General features: G+C 52.0%; 1 pseudogene; it reads right to left on the bottom strand.

Annotated features, from left to right (window-relative positions):
* LOC140192691 (uncharacterized) overlaps positions 1-16009 on the bottom strand; it is a 58333-nt pseudogene extending 42324 nt beyond the window's left edge.
* Positions 16010-17493: the final 1484 nt, after the last annotated feature.

Genomic DNA, 17493 nt, shown 5'->3' with positions numbered 1-17493 from the left:
GAACTAAATGAATAAAACATTCTATTTGTGATTCACTGTAACCAGTTTCACCATCAACAAGAACCCCGTGGGAGAAGGTGGTGAGGTGAGGGCTCAGAGAGGCTGAGGGAGAAAAGGGGTGGAAGTTGAATGGGGAGTGGAGGAGTGGTGGGGGAGTGAAGGGAGGGAGAGTGGGTAGTGACTGGGTTTGGGAGAAGGAGTGGGGTTGGGGGAGGGAGAGAGGGATGGAAAGAGAGAGGAAGAGGGAGAGGGATGGAGAAAGAGGGGGGAGGAAGAGAGATGGAGAGAGAGAGGGAAAGGAAGAGGGATGGACACAGAGAGAGATAAATGAAAGGAGAGAGAGAGGGAGAGGGAAGAGATGGAGAGAGACAGGATTAATGGACAGAAGATGGAGAGTGCAAGGGAAATGGAAGGAGAGACGGAGACAGATGGAGAGAGAGTGGGAGTGGGATGGAGGGATGGAAAGAGAGGGGGGAGGAACAGAAGGAAACAGATGGATGGGAGAGAGGGATAGTGATGGAGAGAGAGGGAGAGAGATGGAGAGGGATGGAAGGAGGGATGGAGAGGGATGGAAGGAGGGATGGAGAGAGAGAGGGAAGGGATGGAGAGAGAGAGAGGGAGAGGGATGTAAGGGGAGAGAGAGAGACAGAGATGGAGAGGGATGGACAGAGAGGGAGGGATGGATGGAGAGAGGGAGGGATGGATGGAGAGAGGGAGGGATGGATGGAGAGAGGGAGGGATGGAGAGAGAGGGAGGGATGGAGAGAGAGGGAGGGATGGAGAGAGAGGGAAGGAATGGACAGAGAGAGAGAGGGAGAGGGATGCAAGGAGAGAGAGAGAGAGAGAGAGACGGAGAGGGATGAACGGAGAGAGAGGGATGAACAGAGAGAGAGGGAGGGATGGATGGAGAGGGACAGGCATGGACAGGGATGGTGGTAATGATTAAAGAATGATCCCTCCAACCCTTCCCCACACTCCCTGCTTCCTCTCACCCTCTTGGCGTTTTCCAACTGCTCAGAGAGCTCCTCCAGAGCCTGTGCATGCCGAGTCCTCATGTCCTGGATCTGCCCCTCGTGGGTGCGGCCCTCCTCCTCCAGGGCTCGCTTCAGCTCCGACACCTCCTGTTCTCGTTTTGTCCTGGGGTGGGGAGGGGGTGGGTTTCCAGTGAGATATTCAGTCATGGGGAACCCTCCCCATTGCGTGCCCGCCTGGATAGCCCTCACAAAATGGCTGCCACTGGGTGACCTTCCCATAATGATGGCCAACATGCCCCACCCATAAAGGTGCCCACCAGGTGGCCTTCCCAAAATGGCTACCACTGAGTGAGCTCATAATGGCTGCTACCACGTGTTCCTCCCATAATGGCAGTCACTGGGTGACCTTCACATAATGGCTGTTGTCCTGTCCACTGGCAGCCATTGGGTGTCCACCACTGTGAGTTCCTCCCGTAAATAAAGCTACTGGGTGTCTCTCCCATAATTGCAAAACCCAGTGCCCTTCTAAAAATGGCAGCCACCAGGTCCACCCCACAATAGACATTATAGAAACTTCATACAAAATGTCTATATTGGGAATTTCCATATTAACGGCCACCACTGGGTGACCTTCCTATGGCTGCAGCCAAAGGGTGTCCGTCCTATAATGTCCACTATAGGGTGACCGTCCCTTGATGGAAACAACACATATTCTGCACAAAATGTCCAGCATCGGGTGAGCTCCCTATAACTGACACTATGCACAGCGTAAACAACAGGAATTCTGCAGATGCTGGAAATTCAAGCAACACACATCAAAGTTGCTGGTGAACGCAGCAGGCCAGGCAGCATCTCTAGGAAGAGGTACAGTCGACGCTTCAGGCCGAGACCCTTCTTCAGGAGTCCTGCGTTCACCAGCAACTTTGATGTGTGTTACTATGTACAGCGTACCCGTCGGCAGCCCCACCTGAGCTCCTGCTGGGCGGCAGTGGTGTCCAGTGTGTCCTCCAGCTCAGTTTTCAGCGCCTCCAGCTCTTCGCTCAAGTCCCGCTTCTGCTTCTCAGCTTTGAGGCGCACGGACCTCTCAGCCTCCAGGTCCTCCTGCACCTCAGACAGCTGGGCCTGCAGCTCGCGCATCGATTTCAATGCCCCGTTCCTTTGTGCAACCTCCTCATCCGTCCTGTCACCCGGCAGGGGTGGGGCAGGAATGGAGGGAGAGGGAAGGAGAGAGGGGGAAAGGGACAGAAAAGGGAAGGGAGAGAGTGTGGTGAGGGAGTAGAGTGGGAGAAAGGGATTGGAAGGGAGAAGAGAAATATTAGGAGGGGAGAGAGAGTGAGGGGAGCGAGAGATGAGCAGAGAGTGTGGTGGGTGCGAGAGTGCGGGGTGGGGAGTGTGGGGGGAGAGATTGGGAGAGGGAGAGAGTAGGGGAGAATGAGTCACACAGAGGGGAAGGGTGAATGGAAGGGAGACAGAGGTGAGGGACTCCACCTTGCCCTCCCCTCTCTCCCTCTTTGTGTCGGGTTACCAGGTCAGTGCAGACTCTCTCTCCCCACCACCGTCTCTCTCTCTCTGTGACGGGTTACTGGGACAATGCAGACACTCTTGCCCCTCCTTGTTCCTCTTTCTATGACTGGTTATCTGGACAGCAAAGACCTTCTCTCCCCACTCCCCTCCTACCCCCAGTTGCCACCCCCTCCGTCTCTTTCTGTGATGGATTACCAGGAAAGTGCAAACTCTCTCTCCCTCTTTTCCCTCCTCATCCCCCCTGCCCCCCATCTCTTTCTCTCTCTGTGATGGGTTACTGGAACAGTGCAAACTCTCTCTCTCCCCCACTCCCCTCTTCGTCCCTCTCTCCGCGACGGGTTACCGGGACAGTGCAAACTCTCTCTCCCCCCCTTCTCCCTTCCTCCACCCCCCCCATCTCTCTCCCTCTCTGTGATGGGTTAGTGTAGACCCTCTCTCTCTCTCCCCTCCCTTCCTCTTCTCGCTCTCTGACTGGTTACCAAGACAGTGCCTCTCTCTCCCCCTTCCTCCCCCACCCCGCAATCTCTCTCTCTCTCTCTCTGATGGGTTACCAGGATAGTGCAAACTCTCTCTCTCTCCCCCATTCCCCATCTCTCTCTCTCTCTGTGATGGATTATGGGACAATGCAGACACCCCACTCCTCCTCGTCCCTCCCTCTGTGACGGGTTACCGGGACAGTACAGACACCCCACCCCTCCTCGTCCCTCTCTCTGTGACGGGTTACCAGGACAGTGCAGACTCTCCCTCTCTCTGTGACGGGTTACCGGGACAGTGCAGACACCCCACCCCTCCTCGTCCCTCTCTCTGACTGTTTACCGGGACAGTGAGGTCTGAAGTTCCTCCTCCTTCTTGACGATTTGCACCCTCAGCTCCTGTAGCTGCTGTTGTGTCTCAGCCAGTTGTTCCTGCAGATCAGCCGACTCACCATCCAGCTTCCTCCTCGCCTTCTCTAGCTCCTGTCTACCCTTCTCCTCCTTCTTCAGACGATCTGTGCGGGATATAGATTCTCGTCAGGTATGCATTCCCAATGCTGCCCTTAGACCGAGCACTGTACAGCAACACAGCGCGTAAACAGTCGCTTCAGCTTATCCTCTTTCTGCCCATGTTTGCCCCGTATCCCTCTGAACGTTTCCTATCCGTGTAACTGTCCACTGGCCTTTTAAATATTGTTAATGTACCTGCCTCAACCACTTTCGCTGGCAGCTCCTTCCATAGATGGACCACTCTCTGGGTGAAAAAGTTGCTCATGTCCCTCTTGAATCTCCCTCCCCTCTCACCTTAAACCTGTATCCTCTGCTTCTTAATTGCCCAGCCCTGGAGAAAAAGACCATATAACCATATAGCAATTACAGCACGGAAACAGGGCATCTCGGCCCTTCTAGTCCATGCTGAACTCTTACTCTCACCTAGTCCCACCGACCTGCACTCAGCCCATAACCCTCCATTCCTTTCCTGTCCATATATCTATCCAATTTAACTTTAAATGACAACATCGAACCTGCCTCAACCATTTCTGCTGGAAGCTCGTTCCACACAGCTACCACTCTCTGAGTAAAAAAGTTCCCCCTCATGTTACCCCTAAACTTTTGCCCTTTAACTCTCAACTCATGTCCTCTTGTTTGAATCTCCCCCACTCTCAATGGAAAAAGTCTATCCATGTCAACTCTATCTATCCCCCTCATAATTTTAAATTTCTCTATCAAGTCCCCCCTTAACCTTCTACGCTCCAAAGAATAAAGACCCAACTTGTTCAACCTTTCTCTGTAACTTAGGTGATGAAACCCAGGTAACGTTCTCATAAATCTTCTCTGTACCCTCTCTATTTTGTTGACATTTTTCCTATAATTCATGACCAAAACTGTACACAATACTCCAAATTTGGCCTCACCAATGCCTTGTACAATTTCAACATTACATCCCAACTCCTATACTCAATGCTCTGATTTATAAAGGCCAGCATACCAAGAGCTTTCTTCACCACCCTATCCACATGAGATTCCACCTTCAGGGAACTATGCACCATTATTCCTAGATCTCTCTGTTCTACTGTATTCTTCAATGCCCTAGAATTTACCATGTATGTCCTATTTTGATTAGTCCTACCAAAATGTAGCACCTCACATTTATCAGCATTAAGCTCCATCTGCCATCTTTCAGCCCACTCTTCTAACTGGCCTAAATCTCTCTGCAAGCTTTGAAAACCTACTTCATTATCCACAACTCCACCTATCTTAGTGTCATCTGCATACTTACTAATCCAATTTACCACCCCATCATCCAGATCATTAATAGATATGACAAACAACATTGGACCCAGTACAGATCCCTGAGGCACACCACTAGTCACTGGCCTCCAATCTGACAAACAGTTATCCACCACTACTCTCTGGCGTCTCCTATCCAGCCACTGTTTAATCCATTTTACTACTTCAATATTAATACCTAACGATTGAACCTTCCTAACTAACCTTCCGGGTGGAACCTTGTCAAAGGCCTTACTGAAGTCCACACAGACAACATCCACTGCTTTACTCTCGGTCAACTTTCCTAGTAACTTTCAAAAAATTCAGTAAGAATTGTCAAACATGACCTTCCACGCACAAATCCATGCTGACTATGCCTAATCAGACCCTGTCTATCCAGATAATTACACATTCACCCTATCTGTGCTTCTCGTGGTTTTATACACCTCTGTAAGGCCCCCTTCAGTCTCCTACACTTCAATGAATAAAGTCCCAACCTGTCCAACCTCTCTCCGTAACTCAGTCCCCGAGCCCCGGTAACATCCTCGTAAATCTTCTCTGCACTCTTCCCAGCTCAATGGCATCTTTCCTGCAGCAGGGTGACAAGAACTGAACACAATACTCCAAGCGTGATCCCACCAACGTCTTGTACAACTGCAACATAACGTCCCAACTCCTGTACTCAGTGCCCTGACTGGTGAAGGCCAGCGTTCCAAATGTCTTTTCACCACTGTGTCTACCACTTTCAGTGAAACATGTTCACGTACCCCTGGGTCCCTCTGTTCTACAACACTCCCAAGGGTTCCTGTCTACCTGTGACTCTACTTTCAGTGAAACATGTCCATGTACCCCTGGGCCCGGTGGAACTATTTCTACTGACAGGAGAAGGGGCAAAGGCAGGTGAATGGTGCTGTGAAACCAGTGGCTTTAGGCAAATGGGCTTGTCATTTGTGGCTGGCAGCTCATTTAGAAGGGAAACTCTGATCTCTGCTGCCTTGCAGCTATACCCACTCATAGGGAAGGCTTCGGGAGTAAATCCTGAAGGAAAAGCGTCCCTAACATCAAAAGTCAAAGTCAAGGTAAAATCATTAGAGTACATACTTGTCACCACATACAACCCTGAGAGTCTTTTTCTGCGGGTATACTTAGCAAATCTGTAAACAGGATCTGTCACCAAACTGCGCAAAGACAGATATAAATAAATAGCAATAAATAATGAACAAGCTAACAGAATCCTTAAAGGAGTGTAGCTATCCCCTTTTGTTTAAAAGCCTGATGGTTGACGGGTAGTAACTGTTCTTGAACCTGGTGGTGCGAGTCCTGAGGCTCCTGTACCGTCTACCTGATGGCAGCAGTGAGAAAAGAGCCTGGCCTGAGTGGTGAGGATCTTTGATGATGGATGTTGCTTTCCTATGGCAATGTTTTACGTAGATATGCTCAATGATTGGGAGGTTTTACCTCTGATGTACTGCGCCAAATCCACTACCTTCTGTAGGATTATCTGCTCAAAGACATTGGTGTCCCCATACCAGGCCGTAACGCAGCCAGTCAGCACACTTTCCACCACACATTGATAGAGTTTGCCAAGGTTTTCGATGAATTGTCGATTCTCCGCAAACTCCCAAGGAGGTAAAGGCACTGTCGTGCTTTCTTCACAATAATATTTAAATGATGGGTCCAGGACAGGTCCTCTGAGATGGTGACACTCAGGAATTTAAAGTTACTGACTGTCTGCACCCCTGATCCTCTGATGATTACTGGCTCATGGACCTCTGGTTTCCCTCTCCTGAAGTCTACAATCAGTTCCTCAGACACCACAGCCAAGTTTTCAATCTCTCTCCTGTAAGCTGATTCATCACCCCCTTTGATACAACCCACAACAGTGGTGTCGTCAGCAAATGTGTATGTGGTGCTGGAGCTGTACTTAACCTCACAGTCATAGATATAAAGTGAGTAGAGCAGGGGGCTAAGCACACATCCCTGTGGTGCTCCTGTGCTGATGGAGATTGTGGAACTGTTTTTGTCAATCCAAACTAACTGGGGTCTACAAGTGAGGAAATCCAGGATCCAATTGCACAAGGGGGTAGTGAGGACCAGGTCTTAGAGTTTACTGATTACCTTTGAGGGGACGATGGTGTTAAATGCCGAGCTGGAATCGATAAGGAGCATCCTGATGTTTGCATCTTTGCTGTCCTGATGTTGCCGGGTTGTGTGAAGGGCTAATGAGATGGCATCTGCTGTGGACCTGTTGCTTCCGGAGGCGAATTGGTGCAGATCCAAGTCACATTCAGACAGGAGCTGATATGTTTCATCACCAACCTCTCAAAACATTTCCGCACTGAGGATTCAAGTGTCACAGGGTGATAGTCACTCAGGCAGGTTGCCAAGTTCTTCCTGGGCACTGGCATGGATGAAGCCTGCTTCAAGCAGATGGGTACCTCACACCACTGGGGCGAGAGGCTGAAGATACCCGTGAACACACCAACCAGTTGGTCAGCACAGGACCTCAGTACGGGGCCAGGTACTCTGTCCAGACTGGATGCCTTCTTTGGATTCACTCTCTTGCTGGTACTCTGCATATTATCTTTGGATTCTGAGACCAAAGGATCATCAGGAGACAAGGGGGTGTGTGCTGGTTCCTCCCTGTTCTAGTGATCAAAGTGAGCATCAAAGGCATTGGACTCATCTGGAAGTGAAGCTCTGCTGTCCCCTATGTCGCAAGATTTATCTTTGTAGGAGGTTATGGCATTCAAATCCTGACACAGCCATCGAGCATCCCTCGTTGATTCCAGTCTCGTCCGGAATCTCCACTTTTCCCATGAGTTGGCTCTCCAGAGATCACACCTGCGCCCTTATAGCATTCTTGATCTCCAGACTTGAACGCCTCTGACCTGGCTCTCAGCAGATTCTGGATTTTGTTGTTCATGCAGGGCTTCTGACTGGGGAAACCCTTGAACGATTTCACGGGGACATCCTCATCCACAGCTGTTTTAATAAAGTCCGTAATGACCCTGGTGTAGTCATTCAGGTCCTCAAACGAGTTCTTGCACACGGACTCAAGGCAATCCCGTAACTGTTCTTCAGCCTCTTGGCCGTCATGATCTCTGGAGCCTTGCTCTTCAGGCTCTGTCTGTATGCAGGTAGCAGGAGTACAGCCAAATGATCCAACTTGCAGAGGATGTTGCCTGGATTGGGCAGCATGCCTTATGAGAATAGGGTGAGCAAATTCGGCCTTTTCTCCTTGGAGCGACAGAGGATGAGAGGTGACTTGATAGAGGTGTATACGATAATGAGAGTCATTGATCATGTGGATAGTGAAAAGCTTGTCCCAGGGCTGAAATGGTTGCCACAAGAGGACACAGGTTTAAGGTGCTGGGGAGTCGGTACAGAGGAGATGTCAGGGGTAAGTTTTTTACTCAGAGAGTGGTGAGTGCGTGGAATGGGCTGCCGGCAATGGTGGTGGGGGCAGATACAATAAGGTCTTTTAAGAAACTTTTGGATAGGTACATGGAGCTTAGAAAAATAGAGGGCTATAGGTAAGCCTAGTAATTTCTAAGGTAGGGACATGTTCAGCACAACTTTGTGGGCCGAAGGGTCTGTATTGTGCTGTAGGTTTTCTATGTTTCTATGTTATGTGCTGGTGATATGTCCAGTATTTTCTTCAAACCGGCCTAGTTAAAGTCGCCAACTATAATTTGAAATGCATCAGGACGGGCAGTTTCTTGCTTAGAGAGAGCATCGTGCAGGTTCGTGGGAGCTTGCTTATAATCGGCTGTTGGTATTATGTAATCTGCAGTCAGGATCATGGATGAGAACTCCCGAGGCAAGTAGAATGGTCTACGTTTAATCATTCATTGCTCTAAGTGAAGGAACAAGATGTCAACATTACCTTCTCATCCAAACACCAACGAGAATTGACGCTGCCACCTTTTTCCTTACCAGAGATCATGGTATGATCCATTCTGAAAATCGCAAAACCTTCTGGCCAAATCACTCCATCAGAGCATCTACATTTAACCAAGTGTCAACACAACAATCAGCTGAGAATGGTCTCATCTGCCTCTGATACTGCAGCCTTGCCCTGAGATCGACAATCTTATTTTCCAGTGACTGTACAATCACCAACAAGATGCTGGGTGGAGAATGCCTCATCCTCTGTGCTTCAGCCTGAATTCTACCTCTCCTGCCGTGTCCTTCGTCGAGGTCAATGCTGACTGGTAACTCCTGCAACACCACTGGTGCCAAACTGTATCGGTCTCCGTCATTCCTTTTGATTGATCTGCTGAGCCTGTTACACAGGCAACGGCTTGCTCTCCCTCTGGTGCTCCTGTGCTGATGGAGATTGTGACGTGGCCACTCCGGTGAATGACATCTGTTATCTGTCAAGTAGGGTGCCGTGCACAATCCTGATTTGATGGAGCCAGATGTGAGCGTATGGAGGAACATCTGGAGAAATTTCTGAAATGCCTGTTTCGCTGCCGCTGCTACTGTGTGATCCAGAATCTCCAGAGGAGAAGGCCCTGAGTCCTCAGCTTTGCTTGTTGCTCGGCGGCTGGGGCAGGGTTGAAGCACTCGGCAGAGATGGTGCTCGGTGTCGGAGGGCTGGTTGGAGGCTCGAAGTTTTTGGACGGACTCAGAGTCCGCTGCGGTCGGGTGCTTCCAACGCATCGGCAAGTTTGCGGTGCTTGGAGGCTCATGGCAGGGAGAGTTTCTCCCTTCTACCGTCTGCGTGAGATGATGGGGCTATCGGGACTTGAGACTTTTTTTTACCCTGCCCATGGTCTGCTCTTTATCAAATTACGGTATTGCTTTGCACTGTTGTAACTATATGTTATAATTATGTGGTTATGTCAGTCTTAGTCTTGGTTTGTCCTGTGTTTCTGTGATATCTATCTGGAGGAACATTGTATCAGTTTCTAATGCATGCATTTCTAAATGACAATAAACGAGGACTGAATGTCCTCATAATCTAATCTAATCTGTTGTACTGCCCTGGTTTGTGTATCATGCAGACAGCTGGCATGCAACACTATTGTCGACCCCGACCGACGGAGTCCTCAACATTTACATGTTGTGGTGTGTCAGTGAGGGCATGACATGCACCAGAAAGCAACATTCAACAAGAAGTAATTTAGAAAAAAACGTTCGAGGTTAAGGTACAAATATGGAATAAAACGTGCACAAACACATAAATGCCAGCATGTATTTCCAACATAAACAGCAGGATAGCAAGTAATTTAAAGTGTTTACTGTGCAGTCAAGTGAGGGGAACGACAGATAGAGGGAGCTGGGTGGACAACTAGAATGGTTGATCAGATTAATTGCCTGGGAAAAGTAACTTTCAATAATGGTGTAACATTTTTGTTTGAATTAGAATTAGAATTTATTTAAATCTTACATCCATCCCATAATGTGAGGGAGTAAAAATCTTTGTGTCTTGACTCCTTTGCAATGTACAGACATGTAAATTTAAAGATTAATGGCTGGTAGAAAGAGGCTGTCCCTTAGCCTGTTGGTCCCTGGCTGTAATACTGAGGTACCACTGTTAGACAGAAGCAGCTGAATCAGTTTATGGTCAGGGTGACTGGTGTCCCTGATGATCTTCCAGGCCTTCTTTCTGCACCTGCTGCTGTAAATGTCCTCAGTGGAGGAGGTTCACATCCACAAGATGCGCTGGGCTTGTCTGTACCACTCTCTGCAGTGCCCAGCGATCAAGTTTGGTGCAGATTCCATACCAGGCGGTAATACAGCCAGTCAGGATGCTCTCAATGTGCCCCTGTACAGGTCCTGAGGATTTGGGAGCCCATGCAGAACTTCTTCAGTTGCTGAGGTGGAAGAGACACTGTAGTGCTTTCTTTGCCACAAAGCCGGTGTGTACAGTCCAGGTGAGATCATCGGTGATGTGTGTGTGACCGAGGAAGGTGAAACTACTCACCCTCCCAACTGCAGACCCATTGATGTTGATCAGACCGAGCCTGTCTCCATTCCACCTGTAATCCACAATCAGCTCTTTTGTTTTTTTGGCATTGAGGGAGAGGTTGTTATCCTGGAACCATTGTTGTCAGGGTGTTAACCTCTCCTCGGTAGGCTGTCTCATCACCGGTAGATATAAAGCCGATCAATGTCATGTTATCTGTGAATTTGATCAGCAGGATGAAGCTGTGTGTGACAGTACAGTCGTGGGTGTAAAGGGAGCAGAGAAGGAGATTCAGAACACAACCTTGGAGGGACACCTGTGTGGAGGGTCAGAGGGGCAGAGGTGAGGGAGCCTGTCCTCACCACCTGTTGGTGATCCAACAGGGAGTCTAGGATCCAGTTGCACAAGGTGGAGTTTTAGGCCGAGCACTCTGAGCTCCCTGTCAAGTCTGGAGAAAATGATGGTGTTCAATACCGAACTGTAGTCCAGGAACAGCATTCTAACGTATGCATCCCTCTTCTCCAGGTGAGTGAGGACGGCGTGTAGTGCTGTGGCTATGGCGTCATCGGTAGACCGGTTCCATCGGTAGGGAATTGTAGGGGGTCCAGTGTGGGTGGTAGCATGCTGCAGATGTAGTCCTTGGCCAGCCTCTCAAAGCATTTGCTTATCATTGAGGTGACAGCGACAGGCACCAGTCATTTAGGCATGGTTTCCTTAGGTACAGGGACGATGATGGACGATGTGAAACAGCCCTCTAGCGCTTTCAGAAGGGAAAAGGCACTTTGGGGAGTGTCCGCAATGATTTTACCCGCGCTTCTTTCACTGTACACATACAGATAGACTACAGAACTGCAGTCAACAACCTTTACAGCTTGCTGTAGCTTCAATACATTGTGAGAGAATACTGCACCAGACCGGACCATAAAGGCTGAGGTGCACAGTAGAATTGCACTCCTGACCCGTAGACAGTGGAAGGGTGATAGGCAGATTCTGTGTGTACAGACCAATCCCACCCAGGGGAGTGGGGAGGAAGGGAGGAGTGTTACCACCAGGGAGTGGGGAGGGAGGGGGGAGTGTTACCACCCAGGGGAATGGGGAGGGAGAGGGGAGTGTTACCACCCAGGGAGTGGGGAAGGAGGGGGAAGTACTACCACCCGGGGAGAGGGGAGGGGGAGTGTTACCACCCAGGGGAGTGGGGAGGGAGGGGGGAGTATTACCACCCAGGGGAATGGGGAGGGCGGGAGGAGTGTTACCACCCAGGGGAGTGGGGAGGGGTGAGTGTTCCCACCCAGGGAGTGGGGACAGAGAGGGGAGTGTTATCCCCCAGGGGAGTGGGGAGGGAGGGGGGAGTGTTACACATCAGGGGAGTGGGGAGGGTGGGGTGAGTGTTATCCCCCAGGGGAGTGGGGAGGGAGGGGAGAGTGTTACCCCCAGGGGAGTGGGGAGGAAGGGTGTGAGTGTTCCCACCCAGGGAGTGGGGACAGAGAGGGGAGTGTTATCCCCCAGGAGAGTGTGGAGGGAGGAGTGTTACCACCCAGGTGAGTGGGGACAGAGAGGGGAGTGTTATCCCCAGGGGAGTGGGGAGGGGTGAGTGTTCCCACCAGGGAGTGGGGACAGAGAGGGGAGTGTTATCCCCCAGGGGAGTGGGGAGGGAGGAGTGTTACCACCCAGGGGAGTGGGGAGGGTGGGGGGAGTGTTACCCCCCCCAGGGGAGTGGGGAGGGTGAGGGGAGTGTTCCCACCCAGGAGTGGGGACAGAGAGGGGAGTGTTACACCCAAGGGGAGTGGGCAGGGAGGGGGGAGTGTTACCCCCCCCTAGGGAGTGGGAGGGACGGGTGAGTGTTCCCACCCAGGGAGTGGGGACAGAGAGGGGAGTGTTACCCCCTAGGGAGTGGGGAGGGAGGGAGAGTGTTACCCCCAGGGGAGTGGGGAGGGAAGGGTGAGTGTTCCCACCCAGGAGTGGGGGACAGAGAGGGGAGTGGGGGGGGAGGAGTGTTACCACCCGGGGGAGTGGGGAGGGTGGGGGAGTGTTACCCCCCCAGGGAGTTGGGAGGGAAGGGTGAGTGTTCCCACCCAGGGAGTGGGGACAGAGAAGGGAGTGTTACACCCAGGGGAGTGGGGAGGGAGGGGGGAGTGTTACCCCCCCGGGGAGTGGGGAGGGAGGGGTGAGTGTTTCCCACTCAGGGAGTGGGGACAAAGAGGGGAGTGTTACCCCCAAGGGGAGTGGGGAGGGAGGGGGAAGTGTTACCAATCAGGGGAGTGGGGAGGGAGGCGTGAGTGTTCCACCCAGGGAGTGGGGACAGAGAGGGGAGTGTTACCCCAAGGGGAGTGGGGAGGGAGGGGGAAGTGTTACCAATCAGGGGAGTGGGGAGGGTGGGGTGAGTGTTCCCACCCAGGGAGTGGGGATAGAGAGGGGATTGTTATCCCCCAGGGGAGTGGGGAGGGAGGGGGGGAGTGTTGCCCCCCAGGGGAGTGGGGAGGGTGGGTGTGTGTTCCCACCCAGGGAGTGGGGACAGAGAGGGGAGTGTTATCCCCAGGGGAGTGGGGAGGGATGGGGGAGTGTTCCCACCAGGGAGTGGGGACAGAGAGGGGAGTGTTATCCCCCATAGGAATGGGAGGCTGGGGGGAGTGTTACCCCCCAGGGGAGTGGGGAGGGTGGGGTGAATGTTCCCACCCAGGGAGTGGGGACAGAGAGGGGAGTGTTATCCCCCAGGGGAGTGGAGGAGTGAGTGTTCCCACCCAGGGAGCGGGGACAGAGAGGGCAGTGTTAGCCCCAGGGGAGTGGGGAGGGAGGGGGGAGTGTTACCCCCCAGGGGAGTGTGGGAGGGAGGGGTGAGTGTTCCCACCCAGGGAGTGGGGACAGAGAGGGGATCGTTACCCCCCAGGGAAGTGGGTAGGGTGGTGGGAGTGTTACCACCCAGGGGAGTGGGGAGGGGTGAGTGTTCCCACCCAGGGAGTGGGGAGGGTGGGGGGAGTGTTACCACCCAGTGGAGTGGGGAGGGGGGAGTGTCCCACCCAGAGGAGTGGGGAGGGAGGGAGGAGTGTTACCACCTGGGGGAGTGGGGATTGTGGGGGGAGTGTTATCCCCCAGGGGAGTAGGGAGGGAGGGGGGAGTGTTCCACCCAGAGGAGTGGGGAGGAGGGAGGAATGTTCACGCCCAGGGGGAGTGGGGACAGAGAGGGGAGTGTTATCCCCCAGGGAGTGGGGAGGGGTGAGTGTTCCCACCCAGGGAGTGGGGAGGGGGGGAGTGTTATCCCCCAGGGGAGTGGGGAGGGAGGGAGGAGTGTTACCACCCGGGGGAGTGGGGAGGGTGGGGGGAGTGTTACCCCCAGGGGAGTGGGGGAGGGGTGAGTGTTCCCACCCAGGGAGTGGGGGGGGAGTGTTATCCCCCAGGGGAGTGGGGAGGGAGGGAGGAGTGTTACCACCCGGGGGAGTGGGGAGGGTGGGGGGAGTGTTACCCCCCAGGGGAGTGGGGAGGGAGGGGTGAGTGTTCCCATCCAGGGAGTGGGGACAGAGAGGGGAGTGTTACCCTCCAGGGGAGTGGGGGAGGGAGGGGGGAGTGGTTACTACCTTCCAGATCGGCGATGATAGCCTCGTGCTTGCTCTTCAGTTTAGACATGTTCTTCACTTTCTCCTCCTCTTCGAGCAGTTGTGAGGTAGAATCGGACACACGCTCATCCAGCAGCTTCCTTTCCTGAAGGTGGGAAAATGAGATGGTTGACAGACACAGACACAGACACACATCTGGAACAGACCCTTTGGCCCAGTGGTTTTTGCCAACCAACACACTCATCTAAATCACTTCCATTTGCCCTTTATCCTAAACCTTTTGTGTCCGTGTACCTGACCAAGGGTGTTTTAAATGTTGTTGATGCTCCCGCGTCAACCACTTCTCTGGCAGCTCGTTCCATAGGCGGACCCCCCTCTGGATGAAACAATTGCCCTTTGGGTCACCTCTCTTCCCCACTCACCTTAATCCTGAGCATCTGGGTCTTGATTGCCCAACCCTGGGGGAAAAGACTGTGCACATTCATCCTATCTGTGCCCCTCGTGGTTTTATACATCTCTGTAAGGACCCCCTCAGTCTGCTACACTCCAAGGAATAAAGTCCCAACCTGTCCAACCTCTCTCTGTAACTCAGTCCCCGAGCCCCGGTAACATCCTCGTAAATCTCCTCTGCATTTTCTCCAGCTCAATGGCATCTTTCCTACAGCAGGGCGACCAGAACTGAACACAATACTCCAAGTGCGGCCTCAGCAGCAGCAGGAGATCGAGAGCAGGATTAGGAGCGAGAAGGGGACGATGGAACTGGGATGAATGAAAAGAAACGGCACTCGGAGGAGGGCAAGAAAGGGGGCGGGAAGAGGGAAGAGAGAGGGGGAATGAGAGAGAGTGGTGGAGAGCCAGAGAAGGGGGGAAGAGTAGAGGGGGAGAGGAGCGAGCAGGGGAGGGTGAACAGGGGCAGGGGGAGGGGGCTGAGGGGAGAGAGAGGGGGAGGGGGGAGAAGGGGGAGGGGGGAGAAGGGGGAGAGGGGGAGAGGGAGGGGAGAGGAGGGAGAGAGGGGGGGAGAGGAGGGGAGAGAGGGAGGGAAAGGGAAAGAGGGGAGATGGGGGAGACTGGGGAGAGGTCCAAAAGGGAGGGTATAAAGGGCGGACAGGGAAGGGGAGAAAGAAGTGAGGGGTGAAGGTGAAGAGGGGGAGGGGGAAGGAGGAGAGGAGTGAGGTGGGGAGGGGGAGGGGGAGAGGGCAGAGAGTGAAGGCGTTAGAGGGAGGGGTTTAAAGGAGGAGAGAGGGAGGAGTGCTGAGGGGAGTAGGGAGTGGGGAGGGGTGAGTGGGGATGGATAGAGCAGGGTGTAGAGAGGGTGGTAGAGTGGGGACCAGAGGGGAGTTGAGGGGAAGCAGGGGAAGGATGGGAGTGAGAAGAAAGGGGAGGTGGAGTGGTGGAGAGGGGTTGAGGGAGAAAGGGAAGAGATGGGCGGAGTTGGGTGGAGAGGAGAGGGAGGGAAGAGAGCAAGGGCAGAGATGGAGGGAGAGAAAGGGGAGACAGAAGGGACGGGGGAAGAGAGGGGTGAGAAGGGGAGGGGTAAAGAGAAGGAGAGGGTCCACTCTTCACCTTCATCAGTTTGGAGTTCTGGTCCTCCAACATCAGAATGTCTCCTCCTCCTTCTTCTCCTTGCCTTCAGCTGTCACCTTCTCAGCTTGCAATTTTCTGCCGGGCAGCCCTCCTCCTCCTCTAGCTGCTCCTCGATGTCCTGAGCACAGGATGGGTCACTGGTCAGTGGGATCGTCCACTCTGGCAGTGGTCCCAGGGACTGGCTGGATGTGGTGGCATTGCTAGGGGAGCCCAAGAACCTCTGTTTGGGGTAAAAGTACCAGGTGGGACCCTTCCGGGATGTAACAGACCCACTGGTCCATGTTCCCACACAGATGGTCAGTGTCCTGACCAGAGACAGTAAACTCCCTCCTTCAACCTATGAAAGTCAGCCTATTATCAAAGTACACAGTGGCCAGGTACAGGAGTGGAACCCAGTGTGGCCTTCTGGTGCTGTAACCCATACAATTCAACGTGTTGTGGCTTTTCCCCAGGGCTGAAATGGCTAACACGAGAGGGCACAGTTTTAAGGTGCTTGGAAGTAGATACAGAGATGTCAGGGGTAAGTTTTTTTTACACAGAGAGTGGTGAGTGCGTGGAATGGGCCACTGGCGACAGTGTTGGAGGCTGATACAATATAGACAGGTACATGGAACTCAGAAAAATAGAGGGCTGAGGGAATGTAGGTATTTCTAAGTAAGGACGTGTTTGGCACAGCATTGTTTCTATTCAGAGATGCTCTTCTGCACATCACTGTTGTAATGTGAAGTTGTTAAGAGTTACTGTCACCTTCTTATCGACTTGAACCAGCCTGGCCTTTCTCCTCTGCTTTCTGTAGGCTTTTCTGTTCTTGGGCTTTGGTGTTTCCATACAGGCCATGATGCATCCAGTCAGTATACTCTTCACCACATATCTACAGAGCTTTGTCAGTTTTAGATGTCATGCAGAATCTCTGCTGTTGTGCTGGCTGTGCGATTAAAGCGTGCGGTTTAATTTATGCAGTATTAGCAGGTGCCTGAATGGTTGCCACTCCTTATTCAGCACAGCACAGGCCCTTTGGCCCACAGTGTCCTACCCTACACTAAGGTCAATCTCACCCTCCCTGCCATCAAAGTTGAAAAAGCATTTCTTATCAAAATTGTATGTAGTATACACCACTGAGACTTGTCTCCCCACAGACAGCCAAAAACAAAGAAAAACTATGGAACCTGTTCAGAAAGATCCTGTTGACAGAAAAAAACCCCGGTCCTACAAGGTCATTATGTTCCTATGAAGACATAACATCAAAAGAAAAATAACTCAGTATTTGAAATATGAAAGGATCAGTTTAAACAAATTCAAAGAAAGCTGTTGGCAGCTGACGGAGTAGCATCGTTTTTCGATTGCTCCTATCCTGTTTACTTAATTGTCTCCTACCAGTCTTTTTTTTTTGAAACCTTATTATAATACTTTAATACTGCTTTACTACGACTGGGAAAAGAACCAAGGCGTCTGCTAAAGAAAGAGAAACAGATGAATCCCCAGTCACTTTGGATTCAATTAGTGACTTCCTTAAACGGCAAAAATCGGAATTTTCTGAGGAGTTTCAACGACTTAAAGGCAAATTGGATACAATTCAACAAAATTTTTCTGAGCATGAGAACCGAATTCAGGAAAATACAGCAAAGCTGATGACTCTTGAAGAGGACGCTGACTATACAATTAAAACTCTGCAAAGAGTTATCTTTATCAATGATAAAATGCTGA

Source organism: Mobula birostris, unplaced genomic scaffold (genome assembly GCF_030028105.1).
Source record: "Mobula birostris isolate sMobBir1 unplaced genomic scaffold, sMobBir1.hap1 scaffold_2175, whole genome shotgun sequence".
NCBI lineage: Eukaryota > Metazoa > Chordata > Chondrichthyes > Myliobatiformes > Myliobatidae > Mobula > Mobula birostris.
This window is presented reverse-complemented; position numbering and strand designations above follow the sequence as displayed.